The following is an 18,736-nucleotide window of genomic DNA, read 5'->3' on the forward strand; positions in this document are numbered from 1 at the left end:
GGACTTCAATGTCTTTGTATGGAATGTATTCATTTGGTGGTTCAACTACAATGATGTGTGGAACAAATTAGTCTGTGGATCTGCATGTAGGAATTGAACCCAAGAATAGAATACCTCTGATCCGAACACCTCGTGTGCCTCAATCACAAAGGTAACACAGCCACCTGTTGCGGGCACGCCGTGTTCTAACAGCTTTATAGTTACTGCATGTGTGCAATTCTCTGTGATGTTAAGAGTGTTTGCAAATTTTTCTTTCCCCGAGCTATTCATGGGGTCAATCATTTTTAAAAGAGAAGAGAAAAGTTAAGAGGTAGGGTTTTGCACAATATGGGAACCTTTCATCCTTACAAGCTTGTTAAACCTTCAGCCAATGCACATAGTATATCTGCTCAGCTGAGGAAAATTGTGAGTAGGGCTTTCTGAGAAAGCAAGACTGAACTGCTCAGATTTTCACTGTTAATATAAGAGCCAAACCAACGTTGGCGGTGCCATGTCGTGTAGTTCCTAGGACCCACCCAGGACCTGCGCTTTTTGGGTGACCTAAACTGTGGGGTTGGTTTCCCAACCGCTTCTGGACACCCCCACAAGATATGTCAGCTGTTTGACCAGCTAACTCTACAGGGCCACTACCACCCCCTGTATCTTACAGTGGTGTTGGTAGTTTCTGGCACCCACTGAACATGAAAACCCTGATTCCTCAGGGATTGTGGAAAACAGTACAGTACTTTTCGCTCAGACCCTCGTGCTTGCTTACTCTCAGAAAAGACACAAGAGGGCGATTAGGATGTTCCAGCATCAGTCTTGTGTAAAACATATTTGCTGCGACAATCAGGAGACAGAAGCATACAAAAGAGATTGCTAGTACCAATATAGTAAATAGTAGATACATTTTTACCATAGTGCTAATAAGATGAACATAAGGAGCTCAGATAAAAAACAGTAGCAGTGGCATATTCCTAAAATGAGCGCCCTAAGTAATTTATCTAAATGTACCTAGCCTAGATCTGTAAGTGTACCATGTATATGCGTATACATTATATGTGTGAAGCCAAGAAACCCCTAAGGAAGAATCAGCCCCCTCACCTGATGGTTGAGAATGAAGGAACCCATCTGTGCTTCGAGGATGACACCGCGCAAGGGATGTCAAACTGCTGAGTGTGGAAGATTCAGTATACAGGACCCCGTGTCAGCTTGGAAGGAATTCTCTTCTAATTTGCAGGGGGAATAAGGGTCTTATATACTAGAGTGGTCACTCCAGGGTTTCTTCTAAAATCAATATGTTTTTTAAAACAATTATAAATGCTTTGAAAACAATCATAAATGTTTTGAAAACAATCATAAATGTTTTTTTAAATAAATGCGATCACCCACAGTGGGCTGTTGGCCAAGGATGAAAAAAAGCTGTGACCCTTATACAGAGTAATTATGCTGTGCCTAAGGACATGTTTATGTACGTCAGGTACAGGGATTAGGATACAATACTAAGAGCTGAGTCAAAGAGACAGGAGCAAGCCACTAGGGTAAATGTCACCTGTTTCAGAACCGTTATTGTCATGTGGATGGGACAATGTATGTAAAAAGGGGTATACATGACAGGGCTATCCTAAAGGACATGACAGCACAACATACCTTTGCTAACAACAGATTGCCTGTGGATGGGACACTGTTGCCTCCTGATGACAAGGGATTATTTGTCAGTCTGTAAGAAAAAACTATCACAGTTAGCATGTAATATCTATGGTTTAGAGCTGCACTTCCGAAGTATATCTAGCTAACTGACCCATCTCTACAAAAGGAGTAAATCAGCTAACCGAAATGTAATCAATCAGAATTCTACAGAGGTTTTATGGATTTAAAAATATTACAATACAGCACTTCTTTGCTTTAACAATCAAAAGGAATCACTGTGAAATTAGATATCTTGAATTGAATATAAGTTGTATGATGAATCAGAGCGCTCCGTATGTTCTCATTAACCTCCATAAATAGTTTAGGAATGTTCAACATTACTAATACTGACAGCCGAGTCTTTGAGGGATCTTAAATGATACAGTGCTGCCAAGGTACAATATGATGGATCTTTATACAGGTGAGCCAAAGAACCTTAGGTTTCATGGCTCACAGACACCTGGCCAGGTCTGCCCCGTGAAAACCTAAAGAATTTTCTTTTGTATCAATCTTCCTCACAATATTTAGTTGTAATATGATATCAAATTTTGATCTGGACCTTCAAATGCATTAGTAGGGTGTAAACATCATTTATAACCAATTTCACATTATAAACATAAATAAAGGGCCAATGTTCAATAGAAAAAATATAAAATTTTTGATCTACTATCATTGTAGAAATAAACAATTTTTCGTTTTATTCAAGGTGAAGCAGCAAGATATCAGTCATCAGCCTCAACTGAATTGGCCACTCTGTCTAAGGACAGAAGATAACAAGGGTCAGTTGGAGCAACATTCCTGTCCATGAAGATCTTCAAGAGCAGTCATCAGGTTTATGTAGGCCTCAACCTATGCTTCTGACTCTCAGTAAGGGCACACAACCTAGTAGAGTCATGTCTCCATTACAGACATCAGTGTGCCCAGACCCCAACAACTGTGGCCACCCCTGTCCTGTCTCCCGAGACAACCACAGCCATAACATGAGCTGTGCAACCAAGACACACTCCACCTGTACCACCCAGTCAAGGTCACCAAGCAGTTTAGAAAGATTTGGGCAGGACCTGCTGCAAGGAGGGAGGCTCAGGGTGCAGTCACTTATGGCCACACATTTAGTAGAGACCTGATGGGTCTAGCTAAGCAGCAGGAGAACCAACTGGGACAGATTGTTGACTTCCTAAGGGCCCTGGACGATCTTATAAGGGCCCAGAATAATATCCAAGCAGCCCATAAGATTGCCTGAATCATCACCCAAGTGCCCAAATTTTACATTCAGGGGTGGCGCAGGAGGGCTTCAGAACATTGTCTGCAGCTGTGTTTGAATTAACTATCCTTTCCATGATCAAGCACTATGTACTGCTATCTTGGCCCCAGAAACAAGTACAACTGGCAGCTCTATGGAAAGTGGGACACTCTTGCACACAACGCCATTTGTCATCACTCCTTATTGATAATCAGGTTGCTTCGGTGACCCCTACGACTGGTCATTCATCTGTTCCAGTTAAGGACAACTCCAAACAATCTATCACCGAGAGACAAAGAAAATGATTCCATAATGTTGTTTTAGGGCTATTCTCCTCATCCACCTTATGTCCACACATTTCCCATCCGCTCATGGACTATCGTCTGTAATAGGACTCAAAGCAATTATTGCCTCATCGTTAATTACTCAAAAACTTATTTTCAGAGACTCCTAAGAGGCGTTAAAATAAATTGAAGAGATTCTTTTACATTAGAAATAAATAAAATAATGAATACAATTAATGAGTGAAATTAGCTCTCTCATATAGTTCTATAAAATTCACATTGTTTTGTTATCAAACCACACATTTTTCACTTTTAATTTGACATATTTGCTACTCATTTAGTGACAAACCCAGTTCCCCAGATTCGAGGTCGACCGCCCTAGCCGTTAGGCCAACTCCAGTTGTAATTTGTATATGGAAGACTGAGGCAGAACAACATAGAAAGAACTGCATCATCTATTCAAGATTAGTGACTAGTCTAAACCCTGTTTAGAGAATGAAAGAAGGAAAGTATTCATGATCCTTACAAAGTTCTGTCACCCTGCCATCTGCTGGGGCACTAGGAAGTCATAAGTGGATACTTGAGATCTGCAGTGAAACCTGCCTGACCTTTGAAGGAATGTTTATCAAACAAATAGCAGTACACTTCCTCTCAGTCATGGAGTGATGCCAATGTAAATAAGTTTTACAAAGGTATCTGACACGGGCTGTGCGTTTGAATGTCTAAAATTCGGGATGTCTGTAGACTCGCAGGTGGGTTGGTCGAACTCCTTGATGATGCTGAAGAGTTCTTTGCTGTTGTGCGCGTGTGTGGAGATTCTGTCTTTGATCGCTGTTTTTCTCGTATTTTTGATGAGTTGCTGGTGTGCGTTGGTGGTGCCTCTGAAGTTGTTGTGGGCTTCTGTAGATTTGGAGTTCCTCCAGGCCTTTTCAAGGCATCAGCATGTGCATCTGGACTCTCGATTTTCGGTGGTAAATCATCTGGCTTTCTTGGCGTGTGTGTTGTTCTTTTTGAGGGGGGCTATGGTGTTGGCGCGGTCGGTGAGCCATCTGTGCAGAGTTCGGGCTGTGGTGTTGGGGTCGTCGTCTTCCACGATGGTTGGGGTGGAGTTGCTGAGTGAGGAGGTGAGCTGGTAGTCAGTGATTTTGGTCCAGTTTCTTTGTGGTAGGAGGTGCTGGGTTCTGTGGATGGTGGGTGTTCTGAAGGTGAAGTGGATGCATCGATGGTCTGTCCACGGGAGTTCGGTGATGTGGCTGAAAGTGATGGAGTTTCCTGTTGTGAAGAGGGGCACGAGGGTGTGTCCTGCTGTCTGCGTAGGTTCAGTCATGATCTGGTGTAGTCCTAAGTTGTGGAGGTTGTTCAGGAGGGATGTGGTGTTGGGGTCTAGTTGGTTGTCGAGGTGGAAATTAAGGTCTCCCAGCAGGGTGTAGTTGGTGGACGAGATGTCTTACGGGGAGATGATGTCTGGGATGGAGTTAGTGAATGGTCCGCGGAGTCCGGGGGGTCGGTAGATGAGGGTTCCTTGGAGGGTGGTGGTAGGGCTGGCCTGTATCTAGAAGTGTAGGTGTTCCATCAGGTCTGTGGGCTCATCGGGGAGTGTGCTCAGCCAGAGGGTGGATTTGTGGACAATGGCGATTCCCCCTCCAGGGCGGGTGGGGCGGTCCATCTGGGAGATCTTGTATCCTTGGGTAATGGTGATGGCGATGGCCAGTCCTGAGGTGGTGTTGGTCCAGGTGTCGGTGAAGAACGCGCCGTCCGGGGTGGTGCTGTCGAGGAGGTCCCAGATTTTGGTGGCGTGTTTTTGGAGTGATCGGACGTTGAGGAGGATGCATTGCAGGGTCTTCGGTGCAGTTGTGTTCTTACGGGTGGGTTGTGCTGGATCCGTGGTCTTGGCGGTGCTGCAGGTGTGCAGTTGTGCCGGAAGCGGTGACAGCTGAAGGGTCTGTCGGTGTCGGCTGGTGAAGCTAGCGTGCAGTTGTTGTTGCGACCTGGGTTGAGTGCGTAGAGTGCCGCTGGGTTGTAGCGTTGGTGGTTCGGGGGTCCAGGGGTCCAGGGTTCCTAGCGTTGTGGACGTTCGGTTCACGGACGGGCGCAGACGGGCTTGCCTTTGGTGCGCCGGCACGCCCACTGTGCTCATCCGAGGCGCGTCCGCCATCAAGTAGAGGTCGGGGAGGGCTGGACAGCTGGGAGGCGGGAGCAGGGAGGGGAACTGGCCTGAGCTGGTCGCGCTGGAGGGAGGGGCTGTGGGGGCAGCAGCAGCGGGAAAAACGGGCGAGAGGTGCCCAGAAGAGGAGCAAAAACAGCACAAAGTACGAAAATAAGTAAAGGTGATAGAAAAAGTGATAAAAGTATTTGGAAGAGAGTGAGAGGCTAGAAAAAAACGAAGGTGAAAGTTGAGAGGCTGAAGAGAGGGGTAAGCAGAAAAACAGAGTGAGAGCAGGGGAGAGGGGTCCACTGGACCACCAGGGATGAGGAGCAGGTATAGCCTGCGGGTGGAGGAGGGCCTTGAACACCAAACACTTGAGAGTGCAGGGGCTCAGGAGGGCCTCACTTGATGGAGGAGCTGCGAGGGTGGGAGAGCAATTTCACTAACAATAAGTCAGTGGTCTTGCTCAGGTATTGAGGCTTGGATGAGAAAGCATGAAGCTTACTGACCTTCCGGGCAGATGTTATTGCCACCAGGAAGTCCATCCTGATGGTAAGGAGCCTGAGAGGACAGTTGTGCTAGTGCTCAAAGTGAGCACACATTAGAACTAGATTCAGGTCCCACTGGGGCATTATGAAAGGAGAATGGAGGAAACATATGTTGCAAACCTTTCAAGAACCTATGTACAATAGCGGATTTGAAGAGGGATGGCTGATCAGGCAACCGCAGAAAGGCTGGTATATCAGAAAGGTAACTCTTTAGGGTGCCCAGAGCAGAGCCCTGCAGGCAAGGGAAAGAATAAAGAGAAGAACCCGAGAAAGGGAAGCAGAAAGGGTATCAAACTGTTTTTCTGCACATGATGCTACAAACTTGCCCCAACGGCAGGCACATACCATTTAGGTGGAGGGACGCCTTGCTGTCAGAATAACATCACCAACTTCGGCTGAAAGCGGTCAACTGCTGAAGCTGAATCTCCATGCATAAAGGCGAAGCGTTGACAGGAAAACCCTACCTTGTTGCTGCAACAGAGGTCCTCCCAAAGAGGCAGCCAAAACGGAGGACCGATGGAAATGCTCGACTGCTCGGGATACCAAACCATCCGAGCCTAGTCTGGAGCTGCAAGAATGACTTGGGCTCGGTAATTCCTGATCTTCTTGAGAACTCTGTGCAGGAGTGGCATGCGCAGAAAGGTGTACAGAAGGCCAGAGCTCCAATCAAGTCGAGTCAGCCTTGGAAACTCCAGTGTGAAGAACTGCTGGTATTGTGCATTTTCAGCAGTGGCTCTCCCCACTGTGGAAAGAGACCTTGCACCACTTCCGGATGGAGACACCATTTGTGAACTGCTAGGCATCTTTGACTGAGTTTGTCTGCCCTGGCTTTCAGAAAGCCTGCCAAGTGCTGAACCACCAGGGAGTATGGCGGAAGGCCATTGTCCTGTTCAGGGAAGCCCCTGTGCTGGGCTTAGACTAAGTCCCGAGCAGGACATGTATAAGTGCTTCATTAAAGGGAGGAAGCGGTTCGGAGGGGTCACTTTCGGTTGAAGCACATCCATCAAGACGTTAGTCTTGACTGCCACTGAGGGTAGACTAAGGTCTAGGACCTCGGCTGTCCTCCGCACCACCATTGCAAAAGCTCCCTCCTTCCTAGCCATGGTATGGGAAGAAAGCATGCCAGAATCTGGAGACGTGTCCAGCTCACTAGCCTCTGCCATATTCTCACACCAGCCCGTGTTAGGGTTAAGGGGCTGGTATTCTTCAGGATAGTAGCGGCCGGCACAGGTAAGAGCAGTGGGGAGAGGCAGGGCGCGGCAGGGGGGAAGCCGACAGAGTAGGTATCATTTATTAATTTAATTATACCTGATCCGTCGTCTGTCGACTTCCCCTCCTCCCACTCCGCCCCGGGCCCCACCGTGCTTACCTGTGCCGGCTGCTGCTGCTTTAGGGTCCAGTGACCTCTACCATTCCTCCCCAAGTCCTAGCCCATTAGAGGAGGGCTCGGGCTCCTGCCTAGAGGGCAAGCCTCCAGTATGCGCCAGAGTCAGGTGACACCCCTCTGGCTCAGTGTTGGAGTCGGGGAATAGAATGGGGCCTGTCATTGGGGAAGGTCAAGGTGGCACAACCAGATCTATCTGTGGATCCAAAGGGCTCAGCTGTCATTGGGGCCGGAGCCGCTGGCAAAGGACCAGTAGGAGCCCCTCCTGACTTCATGTACCCAGAAGGCATGCCGGCGGGGAAGTCTCTATCAGATTTCTTCTTACAGCACCAGGGCGCCACAAGGAATTTGCACACAAATAAATATTTCAATCAATCAATCTTTAAAATAAATAAAATTGTGCTCAACATTCTATTGTTAATGCTAGTTTTTTTTAATTTATTTTTTCAATTTGTGTTAAACAAACATCAACAGCTGTAAAACATACATTCATATATAGTATGGCCATCATTATCCTAGATATGGATCACTGACAAAATATCGAGAAGGAGAATATCGACCTACCAAAATATCGAGGAAAAAATATAGAATGCCAAAATATCGAATCCCTATCTCCAAACAGGTAAGTACAAAAATATAGAATCCAAAATATCGTTGTAAAAAATATAGTTGATCAAAATATCGAATTTTTTAAATGTCTTAAAAGTAAAGTAACATTAATGAAATAATACATATAATTAACTAAATAATACTTAAAAATACTTAAATAACTTTAAAATTAATAAATAATTAATGTAAGTAAAAAAAAAATGTAATACATATATATTAACGTAATATTAATTAAAAATATTCAATATTTTTTGCGTAGGATAGCGGGCGGGTAAAATTTACTATTACCACTCCAGTAAGTGCAATAGTAGGGAAAGCGTTGGATAGCGGGAGGGTAAAAATTACTATTCCCACTCCAGAGAGTGCAACAGTAGGGAAAGCGTTGGATAGCGGGATGGTAAAAATTACTATTCCCACTCCAGAGAGTGCAATAATAGGGAAAGCATTGGATAGCGTAGGGGTAAAAATTACTATTCCCACTGCAGAGAGTGTAACAGTAGGAAAAGCGTTGGATAGCGGGAGGGTAAAATTTACTATTCCCACTCCAGTGAGTGCAACAGTAGGGAAAGCGTTGGATAGCGTAGGGGTAAACATTACTATTCCCACTCCAAAGAGTGCAACAGTAGGGGAAGCGTTGGATAGCGTAGGGGTACAAATTATTATTCACACTCCAGTGAGTGCAATTCTAGGGAAAGCGTTGGATAGCGTAGGGGTAAAAATTACTATTCCCACTTCAGTGAGTGCAATAGTAGGGAAAGCATTGGATAGAGTAGGGGTAAAAATTACTATTCCCACTCCAGAAAGTGCAACAGTAGGGAAAGCGTTGGATAGCGTAGGGGTAAAAATTACTATTCCCACTCGGAAGAGTGCAACAGTAGGGAAAGCGTTGGATAGCGTAGGGGTAAAAATTACTATTCCCACTCCAGAGAGTGCAACAGTAGCGAAAGCGTTGGATAGCGGGAGGGTAAAATTGACTATTCCCACTCCAGTGAGTGCAACTGTAGGGAAAGCGTTGGATAGCATAGGGGTAAAAATTACTATTCCCACTCCAAAGAGTGCAACAGTAGGGAAAGCGTTGGATAGCGTAGGGGTAAAAATTATTATTCACACTCCAGTGAGTGCAATAGTAGAGAAAGCGTTGGATAGCGTAGGGGTAAAAATTACTATTCCCACTTCAGGGAGTGCAATAGTAGGGAAAATAATAATTTAATATTTTATGAAAAATAAATTAATTATTGATACCAAAAAAAAAATTATTACAATTAATTACCAATCACACAATATTTAATAATTAATTAATTATAAATACCAATATTTTTTTTTTAATTAATTACCAACCAATTAATTTTCAATACCAAAAATTAATAAATACAAATAAAACCAATTAATAATTAATTAATAATACATTAATTATCAATATACAAAAATTATTTCAATAATTAATTATTTACAATTAAATTACTTCCCACCATATAAACCTACAACCCGCTACAAATAATAAATTAATACAATTAACATAATTATCAATTAAACAATTAATACAAATTAATTGCCAATTAATACAAATTATTTACCAATTAATCAACAACCAATTAATTTTCAATACCAATTAATAATTACCTAATAACAATTAAATTACTTCCCACCCTATTCCCCTATAAACCCACAAACCGCTACAGAAGTAAAACGCTAAATTAAATTAAAAATAATTAATAATTCCTAAAAATTATTATTTAATGTACTATAATTAAATTACTTCCCACCCTAATCCCCTATAAACCCACAACCCGCTACGGAATTAAATTACACAAAAATTAATTAACATAAAATTCATTACTTTAAAAATATTCAAACATACATTCCAAAATTAATACATACTTTTAACACATATACTAACACTTAAGACACTATAACAAAAAATCGATATTTTTAACAACTATATTATGACTGTCGATATTACTTACTTCTATATTATGTAAATCGATATTTCTTACCTGATTTTCGGTATTCTTCACCACTATATTTTGGCAATTCGATATTCTGTCCATTCTATATTAAAAACTCGATATTCTGTCCTGTCGATATTTTTTTTCGATATTATGACTGTTTACCCCTAGATATAGCAAATATACTATTCAATGCAAATATAACACTCAACACACTTCACAAATAATGAAAAAAGGCACAATCTGAAATGAAATGTAAGGATTAATAGCATAACATCTAATAGAGAATATATCTGTAGAGAATACAAGTAAATTAAAAAATGTTAAGGTCACTTAACATCTGGAAAATATGTTTTCAATTAGTTCATGCCCAAGGTCAGTGACTTCATTCTCATTACTATCAACTTTCTGACGTATGTCACCGACATCATCCTAGGGTACCCACTGGTAATTGTCATCAGGGATAAAAGGAATGTTTCTCCACTGGGCAGTGTTGTGAAGCACACAACATAACACAACAATCCAGCAGACCTCGCCAGGAGAGTAGAGGAGGGCCTCTCCAGTCCTATCCAGGAACCTGAACTGAGTCTTAAGGAGCCCAAAAGCCCGCTCCACAGGACCCCTCGTTCGTACATGGGCCTCATCGAAGCTGACTTCTCCTAGTGTTTTTGGCTTTCTCAAAGGTGTTAAAAACCAGGTGCAACTTGTATAAACTGAGTCCCCTGAAAAATAGAAATACTAAAGCAAATTTAACTGAAATTATGTTTGGAAGGGCACAACCTTCTTACAAAAAATCCATAAACATAATGTTAGAAACTTACCAACAAGTAAGGTCTTCCTTGGTGCCAGGTCTACTGTTAATGGTAAGCAGCTGTTGAGTATCACTAGAGAGACATGGGAGGAACCTGTAATTGTTACACACACACTGGTGATTTAGAGATCCGCTATGCAAACCACCTGTACACTGTTGGAGTTAACATGCTTCCTATTACTATACACTTGCCCCAGGTTATGTGGTGGCACCAGTGCAATGTAACTTCCATCTACAGCAACAACCACATGGTATTCTTCCCAATCTATAGAACCTAGCCTTTATATTGTTCAGTGTGCCATTATCTGTTGGAAATTGGGTGTAGCAATTTATATGTTTGAGCATTACATTCAGGGCACGGTTGAGGAAAGCTGAAAAGGTTGGCTGAGACATCCCTTTGGAATCACTAACTTTTTAATGGAACGAGCCAAGGCCACAAAAATGTAACAATGCCATTATCTTCACAATCAGCAAGATGGCAGCCGAAGTCTGATGTCTGGCAAAAGTTCAGATAATTGTAACAAAGCCTTAGTGGGGTTTGCTATACTTGTAATGATGTGTCTTTTGTACATAGTTTCTAAGCCTGGATGATGGTTGCACAATCAATCATTATGCTGATGTATTCTTCTCCATCGTTCCAGGAGTGGTTGATGGACATTTCTGCAACATATGAATGCAATGTGCCAATTTTAAAAGTTCAGACATGTTGGATGGATGTTATTGAAAAACAATATAATTGGCACATCTAAATAAAAATACAGACACATATAACTGGCAAGAATGTGACTAATTTATATGAAGTTTGCTATATAATCAAAACTTTTTATAAACGTTTATAACAATTTATTTTAATTAATACATTTTCTCAAAACTCATCCATAATGTCATGCACATTTTTATATTAAAATCACACACATTTAAAATTAGTCAATTGCATACATCATTTTTAAAAATGTAAAAAAAGTGTATGGATTGCAAGATTTATATGGCATTATTTTTCTATCGATTTTTGAAAAATCCATAAAGGTTAATATATTACAAAGTGCACAGTGTATATCTGTTATTTGTAATGGGAATGTTATAGTTGCTATTGATGGAAGTAGCGTCATGGATTCCAAATACTTCTGTCAATAATATACTAAGGTGCCGATCACGATCCGGTAAAAAATTCCCCCGTGCGACTCGTATCGGGTCTTTTTACCGTACGAATCGTACAAGTGCCGTACGAACTGGCAATCACGATTCGCATGGTAAAAAGTCCATACGAACCGCACTGGGAATCATTCCCCACACGTCCTCGGGTCGGAAAATGTGTCCGACACGTCCTCGGACGATTTACCTTACAAACGTGAAAAGCCAAGTCCGACCGAGGAATCACGATCCATCCCGTGCGTCCGAGGTTACAACCGTATGGAAAAAACACCGTCCGCACCGAACTCCTACAGCAACCATAGAGACATGTGCCCGCATACGCGCCCAACACTCCCCCCAGCCCCCGTACGTCCGACACGTACACCCCGTATATGTATACCCCCACCCGTCTATGTACACCCCAGTACGTTCCAGTCGTACCCCCACCCCAGTACGTGTCGTACCACCGGCAATGTACACCCCCCCACCCCTGTACGTGTCGTACCACCGTCTATGTACACCCCAGTACGTTCCAGTCGTACCCCCACCCCAGTACGTGTCGTACCACCGTGAACCTACACCCCAGTACGTTCGAGCCCCACCCCCACCCCAGTACGTGTCATAGCCCCGTCTACCCACACCCCAGTATGTTCCAGTCGTACCCCCACCCCAGTACGTGTCGTACCACCGTCAATGTACACCCCCCACCCCTGTACGTGTCGTACCACCGTCTATGTACACTCCAGTACGTTCCAGTCGTACCCCCACCCCAGTACGTGTCGTACCACCGTGTACCTACACCCCAGTACGTTCGAGCCACACCCCCACCCCAGTACGTGTCATACCCCCCGTGTACCTACACCCCAGTACGTTCCAGTCGTACCCCCACCCCAGTACGTGTCGTACCACCGTGAACCTACACCCCAGTACGTTCGAGCCCCACCCCCACCCCAGTACGTGTCATAGCCCCGTCTACCCACACCCCAGTACGTTCCAGTCGTACCCCCACCCCAGTACGTGTCGTACCACCGTCAATGTACACCCCCCCACCCCTGTACGTGTCGTACCACCGTCTATGTACACCCCAGTACGTTCCAGTCGTACCCCCACCCCAGTACGTGTCGTACCACCGTGAACCTACACCCCAGTACGTTCGAGCCCCACCCCCACCCTAGTACGTGTCATAGCCCCGTCTACCCACACCCCAGTATGTTCCAGTCGTACCCCCACCCCAGTACGTGTCGTACCACCGTCAATGTACACCCCCCCACCCCTGTACGTGTCGTACCACCGTCTATGTACACCCCAGTACGTTCCAGTCGTACCCCCACCCCAGTACGTGTCGTACCACCGTGTACCTACACCCCAGTACGTTCGAGCCACACCCCCACCCCAGTACGTGTCATACCCCCGTGTACCTACACCCCAGTACGTTCCAGTCGTACCCCCACCCCAGTACGTGTCGTACCACCGTGAACCTACACCCCAGTACGTTCGAGCCCCACCCCCACCCCAGTACGTGTCATAGCCCCGTCTACCCACACCCCAGTACGTTCCAGTCGTACCCCCACCCCAGTACGTGTCGTACCACCGTCAATGTACACCCCCCCACCCCTGTACGTGTCGTACCACCGTCTATGTACACCCCAGTACGTTCCAGTCGTACCCCCACCCCAGTACGTGTCGTACCACCGTGAACCTACACCCCAGTACGTTCGAGCCCCACCCCCACCCCAGTACGTGTCATACCCCCCGTGTACCCACACCCCAGTACGTTCCAGTCGTACCCCCACCCCAGTACGTGTCGTACCACCGTCAATGTACACCCCCCCACCCCTGTACGTGTCGTACCACCGTCTATGTACACCCCAGTACGTTCGAGCCCCACCCCCACCCCAGTACGTGTCATACCACCGTGAACCTACACCCCAGTACGTTCGAGCCCCACCCCCACCCTAGTACGTGTCATAGCCCCGTCTACCCACACCCCAGTATGTTCCAGTCGTACCCCCACCCCAGTACGTGTCGTACCACCGTCAATGTACACCCCCCCACCCCTGTACGTGTCGTACCACCGTCTATGTACACCCCAGTACGTTCCAGTCGTACCCCCACCCCAGTACGTGTCGTACCACCGTGTACCTACACCCCAGTACGTTCGAGCCACACCCCCACCCCAGTACGTGTCATACCCCCGTGTACCTACACCCCAGTACGTTCCAGTCGTACCCCCACCCCAGTACGTGTCGTACCACCGTGAACCTACACCCCAGTACGTTCGAGCCCCACCCCCACCCCAGTACGTGTCATAGCCCCGTCTACCCACACCCCAGTACGTTCCAGTCGTACCCCCACCCCAGTACGTGTCGTACCACCGTCAATGTACACCCCCCCACCCCTGTACGTGTCGTACCACCGTCTATGTACACCCCAGTACGTTCCAGTCGTACCCCCACCCCAGTACGTGTCGTACCACCGTGAACCTACACCCCAGTACGTTCGAGCCCCACCCCCACCCCAGTACGTGTCATACCCCCCGTGTACCCACACCCCAGTACGTTCCAGTCGTACCCCCACCCCAGTACGTGTCGTACCACCGTCAATGTACACCCCCCCACCCCTGTACGTGTCGTACCACCGTCTATGTACACCCCAGTACGTTCGAGCCCCACCCCCACCCCAGTACGTGTCATACCCCCCGTGTACCCACACCCCAGTACGTTCCAGTCGTACCCCCACCCCTGGACGTGTCGTACCACCGTGAACCTACACCCCAGTACGTTCGAGTCGTACCCCCACCCCAGTACGTGTCGTACCACCGTGAACCTACACCCCAGTACGTTCGAGCCACACCCCCACCCCAGTACGTGTCATACCCCCCGTGTACCTACACCCCAGTACGTTCGAGCCACACCCCCACCCCAGTACGTGTCATACCCCCCGTGTACCTACACCCCAGTACGTTCCTGGCGCACCCCCAACACAACCTCCAAAGTACGGAGCGCACCCCATGCCCCAACATCACAACCGCATGTACGAGTCGTACAAAGCCACACACAAGGACATAATCGTACAACCAAATGGCCCATGTACACACCGTACACACGCTCAAAACGCACGTACACAACAAGGACAAAACAAAACAACACAAGAATACACCATTCGAAAGGCACACAGCCACTAAACATGGCCAACAACCACTAAAATAACACAATCACTGACCTGCAACTGTCAAAAACAAACAGAGGCCCAATACACCACCACTCCTTATAACACACCCACCCAAAATTCAAACACTGCCACACCCACCCATGGACCAATAAAAAGGGCCCACACACACAAACCATGAGCCTTTGCAACAGACTCACTGCTGCCAGACACCACAGAACCAGACTACAAGCTACACCACACCTTACACTTGCACACCTTCACACGACCACCCTCACAAACACCCTCTCATCACATTCACACACACACACAACCATCCACACCCCCTCCCAACATCCACACACCCCCCACACCCACACCATCCCCACCCACACCCCTCACCATGCCCACTACCAAGAATCCAAAGTTCAGTCACCGAGAGTTGGAGGTCCTTGTTGATCAAATCCTCAGAGTTGAGCCACAGATCTTTGGAACATTGGTCAGAAGCACCAGCCAGGCAGCCAAAACAGCCATGTGGCAGACCATCGTCGATGCTGTGAATGCCGTTGCGGACACCAGGAGGACCAAGCAGGATTGCCAGAACAGGTGGTACGATCTGCGGAGGAGGGTCAGAGCCAAGAGGCAGGAGGAACACGACCAGGCCAACGCCACCGGAGGAGGGCCCTCCCGCAGACCCGTACAGTACCATCCCTGGGAGGAGAGGGTGATGGCCATACTGCCGGTGGAGGCAGTTGAAGGAGTAGAAGGACTCCGAGACCCGGGTGAGTACACAAACAACGCACCTCACATGGGGGGAACTGCAACCACAACCAAAATTACTAACAGGCACGCAACCACCACAAGCCATAGCATGACTCAACCACACTCCATGAGCAGGCACATGCCACTGCTGCCACCATGCCCCATGCACCCAGCTGGACAATGTCAAGTCACAGGCCACAGAAGACAACAACACATGACACGGTAACCCGGATGGCGGGAGGCTGGGCACCAAAAATCACATAGTGCGACTCCAAAGCAGACAACAATGCCCTCTGCCCATATGGCCTAGGTCATAGCCAGACAAACACTGTGTCCCAACACAGGAATGACTTGCCAGCAAATGGCGGACGCCTTGCATCAACACATGGGGGTGAAGGCACTGTTTTGCACATGACAGCAGCTAATGAACAGCCAACATTGTGAAAGAGTGGCAGCACACACCACCACAGCAGCAGCGCACAGACACACAGCTGACAAAATGGGTGCCTGGAGATCAGAAACAAACTCACATCAACAGGCCAAGGGCCACTCAAAGATCTGCCAACAGTGTGTGCCCAGGAAGCTGGGCCAAGGTGACAGAGGGTGACACACGGAGGGAGGGAGAGGGGGACAGAGAGGGAGGGAGAGGGGGACAGAGGGAGGGAGAGGGGGACAGAGATGGAGGGAGAGGGGGACAGAGAGGGAGGGAGAGGGGGACAGAGAGGTAGGGAGAGGGGGACACAGAGGGAGGGAGAGGGGGACTGAGAGGGAGGGAGAGGGGGACAGAGATGGAGGGAGAGGGGGACAGAGAGGGAGGGGGACAGAGAGGGAGGGAGACACAGGAAGATGGACAGAGGGAGGAGGCTGACACACAGAGGGAGGGAGAGGGGGACAGAGAGGGAGGGAGAGGGGGACAGAGAAGGAGGGAGACACAGGGAGAGCAAATCAGTCCTTTGGTGTGTGGGAATGTCTGCTCGTCAGCAGGTGGACTGCGTGCATGTAGACAAGGGTGGCTAGTGCCAGAACCCCCCCTCTTCATCATGGCAAAACGCAGGGCCATGTCACAACCTGTACACGAGCACAAGGACAGCCACCTGCATCATATAAGTGTGTGGATCCACTCCATGTGCACATGTACAGTGCTACAAGGAAGGCGCAAATGCATGGCTCGCCACACATGCACACTCCACTGCTGACTGCAGTCACACTTGACGCAGCAAGTAAGACTGTGCCACACATAGTTAAAGGGGCCAAATTGGTGCCCAAGGGACACACCCATGCACAAGTGCACTGTGAGTGGAATGCAAGACAGATCCTAATTCGAAGAGGAAATGTGCCAACTTTGTAAAGGATGAAACATGGATGTTGCATGGACCAAAATTAACATTTTCTCTCTCACACACAGGTCAACGTCGTGCTGCACCCCCCAACACTGGGGGGGAACACTCACAGGACCCGGATCTGCAGGAGACCGATCCCACCGGCAGCGACCACTCTCACCACTCTGCGGACGACCCCGACCGACCTGGCGCCTCTGGTGTCCAACCACCTGCAGCACCTGCGTCAGGTACAACCGTGCCAACCACCACCCCCACTCCTGCCACATCCCAGGAGACACCCAGGATCCCTGCCCCAACACCACAATGCAGCCAGGCTCGCCAGGAGGGACACGGTGTCCCGGGCACCCAGGAGGAGGCAGGCGACAACGCCAATGCCACCCCTCAGGGGTCCCGGAGACCCGATGTTCCCACAAGTGCAGGCCAGACGCAAGTGGGCAGGGGTGGTGGGAGTGGAGGACGGCGGAGGCGCGAGCCTGACCAGTTGGCTGGGGATCCGGTATTTTCCCATGTCCGTAACATCCTGGACTCATACCGGCAGGACACCACGGGCATGGCCCAGGTTGTGTCCGTCCTCGAGGGGATCAAGGTCCAGCAGGCCCAGCAACATGCGGAGCTAATAGCCTGTCTACAGGTACACCAACGGAGGATGGACAGGCTGAGCAAGTGACGGCGTCCCAGGGGATTCACGCTGAACTCCGTCGGATGGCCGACACCATGGCCGACCCTCCCTGTGCCAGAAGGCGGAGAACATCACCACCCACAGGGAGGGATCATGAGGAGGAGGAGGAAACATCCGACGGAGCATCCCAGACGTCGTCACGGCCTGCTGCTGAGGTTCCCCGCAGGAAGCCGGGTCGTCCACGGAAAGGACCGTGAGGGTGGCTGCTACATCACCATCTCCCAGGACACCTGGCCTGGCACCTGGCCCACTGGAGCAACAGCATCACAGCATCAAGAGACATTCTCTGCCACATGGCCCTGCTGGTCACTGGCTGACCAATGTTGACAAAGACTGTGGCATGGACTCTGAGGATTTCCAATGGCAAGGACACCAACTCCCCTACTGAACTTTGGATTCCCTAATCCCGGAAAGCCCCTCACTTTGTCCCCCCCCCCCAATAATAAATCACACTATTAAGAGTAGATGCCTGCTGGTAGCATTATTACCTAACATGTGTCTTGTACAGTCTAAACATGCCTGAGTCATCTGTTCACTTCAACCATCCACACCCTGGGGCCTGAGTCTGGCACAGGACACATGGGTCACAGTTTATTAGGCAAGACAGACATGGAGCACCATACACACCCGTGATGGGCACAACCAGCTGAGGTGGTGGCCGAACAACCGTGCTGACAGACACATTGAGTACAGCAACAGTCATGCGCAGAGGTCAGGGATCCTGGCCCGTGTCCTGGGGGGCACCCAGGTATGTGTAGACAGGTGGCAGAACCATGTCCTGCAAGCTTGAGTCCGGTGGATGCAGAGAATGGGGTCATGGACAACGTTGGATGCATGGGGATGGCACATGTCACAATACCCACACAGTCATGGACATCATGCCCAATACACAGTCTCAGCACACACACACAGCTTGCATCTTGCCACTCGACACATTGACACAGAGCCACAATCAGGGAATACCATGCCAGACATGCAGGATGCACCGTGCCAACACACCAGCATTGACTGAGAAGAGGCACCTTGGAGGCATAGGGACAC

Source organism: Triturus cristatus, chromosome 6 (genome assembly GCF_964204655.1).
Source record: "Triturus cristatus chromosome 6, aTriCri1.1, whole genome shotgun sequence".
NCBI classification, from domain to species: domain Eukaryota; kingdom Metazoa; phylum Chordata; class Amphibia; order Caudata; family Salamandridae; genus Triturus; species Triturus cristatus.